Genomic DNA, 6,000 nt, shown 5'->3' with positions numbered 1-6,000 from the left:
CATGTTATTAAGGTGAATTGTTATAATATACAATAGAGGTTAGTGGTTGAAGGGAGAGATCCTGGAGCCAGATTGCTCTGGTCAGCTCTACCACTTATTAGCTGCATGGTTGTCTTAGGTTGGGCTCCTGGGAAACAGGGTCCAAGGCAGAGATTTCCATGCAGGAGGCTTGGTGGAGGGGACTCTAAGCCTCCACCAGGGGACTCGATACTGGTGAGGGAGTGACAGAACAGGGCAGAGTGGAAGGAAAAGTTGGACTTCGATGTAGTTGCAACAGAGGCCTCCCCTGATTCCGGTGGGGAGCTCTGGAGCTGCAGTAGTATTTCAGAGATGTCTTGAATTAGGTAAGGGGTACCGGATGTCATTGCCCCTGGGGGACGAGGAAACACTTTGGGCGAAGAGGCTTCCTGTGGCCAAAGGAAATTTCTGGGGAGGAACTCACCTGTGACTATCAGTAGCCAGCACACCCAGAATAAGAGGCTGGGTGCTGAACAAGTGCTGGTAAACAGTTACCATGAACAAGTTACTCCACTTGTGTGTCCCTTGGTTTCTTCATCTATAAAACAGAAGAAATCATAGTACCTCTCTCATTGGTTATTACGAGGATAAATTCATATTTGTAAAGCATCGGAACATTGCCTGCCGCATAGTGAGACTATATAAGTGACTGCTAAATAAATAATTGTCCAGTAGAGGTTTTCAAAGAATGTACTTTAACAAATAGATAGGGGAATTTTATAATCAGTCTATTGTTTCTATGGGGATAATCACTCTGAATGCTTTTAACTATTTGAAAGCAGTTAGTTCTCAAGTAGTTTAGAAGTTCTCCATGAAAATCCTATAAAAAGTATTAATTTCCTTGGAAGCTGCTTTTTAGCATTCATGCAAATATAAAATTTATCTCAGGCTTTAGTCAAATCATTATATATCTTGAATTGCTGAAACATGAATTAAAGGGTATAATTTTTGGCAGGTGCTGTACTAAATTTCTTACGCACATTTACTCATTTCCTCATTATATCCACCTTAAGAGATAAATACTATACTGTTATTCCCTCTGTGTACAGATGGGAACCTGAGACTCAGAAGGTTTTGCAAGACTGGGATTCAAAGCTGACTCTAAAGGCTCAATGCTTAACCATTCACTGCACTCTCTTTCCTTCCATATGTACATAAGTCACCCTCTCACTCAGCTCTTCCATGTTTTTGAAATACTTGATTTCTTAAGCATTGCACGCAAAGAAAACATAGCCTGCTTGTGTTATCCTTCACAGAGATTCTTAACCCACCAGCATCATTTTGCAGCTTCCCCCCCACCCCCAGTTTCTTAATGAAAGGCTCAAGCCTCCCATCTCAGATAAATAATTAAGATACTGAAATGTTAAACATAACCTCCATTTAAAATGAAGATGTCAGCTTGCATGGTATTCTGGAAGCATTATATAAAAAGATACATTTTGTATAAAATTGCATATTTAGTATGAAGATATGTATCATGGCATCAAAAATACACTCAGCACTTTTCTAATCATAGCATCTAATCATAGTCTCACCCTTCAAATAGCTGATCCTTTAAAAACAGCTTATATATAGTCACTAATCCACTAATTCATAGTTGTAATTCTGCCCAAAGTCAGCAGTTGTGTCTGCCAGTTGAGAAACCTAATCAATAATTGAAGCTCCACAACTACTCATGCTCAACTGATGCACTTTCTTGACAATTCCATCAACGAATCTCGAAGTTTGAAATGTCCTGACTAAGCTAATTTTTATCAAGTCAGGTTAAATAGGAAAAAGAAGAAAACAGTATTCTAGATACTTGAGAATGCTTGTTTTCAAAGCCACATTCCTGTGCTATTTCACCGTTCAGCATCCGTTCTTCCCACTCCATCACACTAGCTCCAATTTGTCCAGATAGTAGACTGAGCTACCTGAGCTCAGGAAGGACAAACCACAACTCCAGCCTAATCCCAGAAGATGCGAATCAAATTCCCTTCAGACTGTGATTGATATAAGTGTGGGTGGGTAATTCAGATCTACCCAAAGAGACATAAGGGGAAGTCGGCTGGGCAGAACTTCCTTTGCCACATAGAAAGGCAAAGCTCAGCTAAGAGAAAGCCCTTTGCATGTCTGCCTGCTTTTTCCTGTTTTAATATAATGACAAAGTGTAACAGCTACCTTGTGAACATGAATAAACAGCTAAGAGAATCACAAAAAGGCCACCCTGACAGCAGCTACACACTGAACAAAAGCCGGAAGCTGCGTAACCCAGACTATTTAAGGCAAAATTAAAATTTAGCAGTTCTTCCAAACACAATGCTGACTGATACAGTGTCCTCACACTTCTCTCCGTCTTTTCTCTCATTTCTACTTCTCAACATTCCGTTAGCTGCCTTTTACATTGTCAAAAGTAATCTCATTTACATTTGTTCTATAATGATTTTTACTGTACTGTGCTAGGTGTATGGGTTGATTTTGAATGCTGAAACCAATAAGTAGCATTTCATTATGGCTGCTAATATTCTATGTTAACATTACAGCGATGTTAACATTCTAGTAGAACCAAGTAGTAGGCTATAATTACAAATCCAGTATAATCATACCAGAGCCACTCAAAGGAGATTATCAAGTTCAAGTAAATTTAAGTCTACTACATGTTTGGAGTATTTACTGCTCATATAGTATTCATTTTTATTTTTCCTAGAGTTCTGATTGCTTTGTTTTCTCTTTGGCAACATAAACATTAGTCTTCTTCACCATACCCTTAATATTTTCCAGATTCTTCCTTCCTGGAATCTAGTGCGTTCTATTGCTTGAAGTTTGCTAACGCTTACCCCAATTTGGACTGGTCTCTTAATATTTGGACTATGACTTTATTGTGCAACTTTGTTTTTCCAGAATTTTCTGATTGCCCTTTTTTTAGTGCCTTTTTCTTATACCTAAATTTTCCAAGTTTTGGGTTTTATCCATTTCATGGAGTAATTTCTCTATGTACTTTCCCAAAAGTCTGTCCTTCTACTTTAGTTTTGATTGGTTGTTCTCTAGGCCTGCTGCACAACTACTATTCTGGGACTTACTGTTCAATAAGGTTGAATCAATTGTTTTTTGCAACCTTGACTCTTTGTCTCAGTTTAATCCCTCACAGTGAGGTATATTCTTGAGTAATTTCCTAAAAACACATGAGTGGAATACAAACTGTTTGGAATCTGGTGATTTCTAAGTATTTCATTCTGCTTTACACTTGATTATAAGTTAGTTAGATATAGAATTTTAGGTTTAAAATTATTTTCCTCCAAAACTTTTAAGACATTACACTATCTTCTGGCATCCAATTTTGCTTCAAAAGATTATCATCATCTTGGTTATGATTTTTCTGTATGTAGTCTCTTTCTCTGGACAATTTTAAGATATTCTTGAGTTCTGGATATTTTTATTTTTGGTAATCTGGAATTCCACAGTACTATGCATATATATTTTAAATTATTTTGTTATTCTGAGCATTCAGATTTGTATATGAAGATGTGTATCTACCTTCATGTCTGAGAAAATGTATTATTTTATAGATTGATATCCTCAACCTTTCCTTATATGCTTTTTCTCTTTTCTTTTGATCCTATATTTTGGGATATTTCATAACCTTGATCTCCCAACTATTCTTAGGTTTTAAAAAAAAATAGAATATTTTTAATGTCCAAGAGTTCTCTTTCATCCTTTGATTGTTCTTTTTTATATGATCCTGTTCAAATTTTGTACAGGTAGTGTTTTTTTCTTTTTGAAGTATAAAGCTAATTAGAATAATTTGTTCAAAGTTACCTTCTTCTAGTCTTTGAAATACTTTTCATAAGGCTGATCTTTTCCATTAATGTCAGTCTTTCTCAGTAATGCTTAAAGGATTTCTTTAAACGTTTTGTGATTCTTGTTGTCAATGCATAACTTCACATTTTTGAATGACAGTGATGTATTTGACAGGGAGCTTTGTGTCTGTGGGTGAGTCTTGTTGACTTCTAAGCCTTGCCTCAGTGTACAGAAAGCCAATTATTCATTAATGTTAGATGAGTTTAAAAAACAAAACAACAAAACCCAAACAGGGTTACCAATTTCTCCCAAGGCAATTTGTTCAATTATCTTAGAGAAAAACTGATTATTTTTGTTTGTTTTTACACATAAGGATAAGACCTTGGCATTGGGCTAATTGACAAGTAGAGATGGAAGGGGGGCTCTATAGACACACACAAGTGACTAATATCCACCCTCAGCCAGCCACACTTCCCATTGTCATCTTTGATCTCACCTGCAGTGTCTGAGTCTGAGACTTACTGAGATTCTCCTGGCCATTTACCGATGGCCTTAACTGCATCCTCTTTCACGTGTGTTCTGGGCTGCAGCTTCTTCATCCAAACTTGCATTTACCTTTCATCGTTAGATTTTGTGGAAGTTTCTGGTCTACCTGTGCCAACTTCTACAATTTTTTTATTCCTATACAATCATTTTAATGGAATCTTGGAAAGAAGTCTTGGTTCACCAGTTTGTACAGAAGTCAGTTTTATGTTTTAAAATAATAATCCTGAAGGTAGGTGGGGAGTGTATATTTTCAACAGGCAAACCTAGGGGTATAGGCAGCAATAGGAGGCTAGTTCAGCTATCCAGGTAGTAGGTGAAGGACATTTAGATAAAGATATTTATACAAAGTTAATAATTTACATTTACTAAGGAGGTAGAATAGATCTAGTGATTCATTAAATGAGTGAAATGAGAAAGATGTGAGAATTAAGAATGACATTCAGGTCTCTGACTTAAGAAACTGTGGCTGATGACATCACTTGTTAACATAGGGAACATGAGAGAGTGTTTTGGTGGGATGGGAGGATGAGTTTAACTTGAATATGACATGTATTATTTAAGGCCAAATATTCTGAAATCAGTTACATGTGTAAGTCAGAAGTTCAGGAGAGAGATCTGGGCTGAAAATGCAGAGTTAATAGTTATTAGTTATAGACGCTATTTGACACCAGGGGAATGGGGCTGATTGCCCTGACAGAACATGAAAAGTAAGAATCAGACCTCAGGCAGAATCGTAAAGAATACTAATACTAATATTAATATCATGTTTCCACAAAAGTAAGATCTAACTGGCAAATAAGCCCTAGCATGATTTTTCAGGAGGACATCCCCTGAACATAAGCCCTAATGCATCTTTTGGAGCAAAACTTAATATAAGACCCAGTCTTATTTTTGGGGAAACATGGTACTAATAAGAAGAGGAAGAGGAGCCTACAAAATCACCTGAGAAGGAGCAGAAAAAAAAGAAAGTATTTAAGAAACATTAATGTCTAATTGTTTGAGGAAGAAAAAAAAGGCATGAAAAATTCTAAGATTCAAGAAAAAATATATGAGAAAATCTGGGAGCCTGAAGTGTCCATAAGCTCGATTGTCCTTCAAATGCACCCACCTGGCAATACCCAGCTCTGGACCAGTCCAACTGTCATCCCTCATTTGGATATTGCAATGGTTCCCTCTGGAGTTGCCTCTAGTAAAACATGTATGGGCAATCAGACCTATTCTCCTAGTGTCAAATAGCATCTATAACTAATAACTACAAATGGAGGACTCCAATCTAGTCCTCATTCTGGGATGAATTGTTTCCCTTCTCAAAACCTTTAATAGATAACCATTGCCCTTTAACGTAAGTCCAAACTCTGTGAGCTGAAGAAAGGGTCCCATGGTGTCAAACACTGCTGAGAGGTCCACCGCCTCCTGGACCTTGTTTTCTTAGAGATTGTTCGTCTCTGAAAAGATTCGTTCAGGCCTTCTACTCTCAGATCGCAACTTCATGCCAGCTAGCAAGTGTAGTCAGTTGTTCCTAGTATATTGGCATTGTGTCTGCACAGAGATTCCCTGTCTCATTAACCTTCAACACTCTCCCTATCCTTCAGCCCTTTCTGCCTTCATTACAATGCTGTTTCCTCTGCTTAGGCCAATCTTCCCCTCACTGTCCACTCA

Source organism: Rhinolophus hipposideros (assembly GCF_964194185.1).
Source record: "Rhinolophus hipposideros genome assembly, chromosome: 1".
Lineage (NCBI taxonomy): Eukaryota > Metazoa > Chordata > Mammalia > Chiroptera > Rhinolophidae > Rhinolophus > Rhinolophus hipposideros.
The sequence above is the reverse complement of the archived record's forward strand: the minus strand, read 5'-3'. Positions refer to the sequence as shown.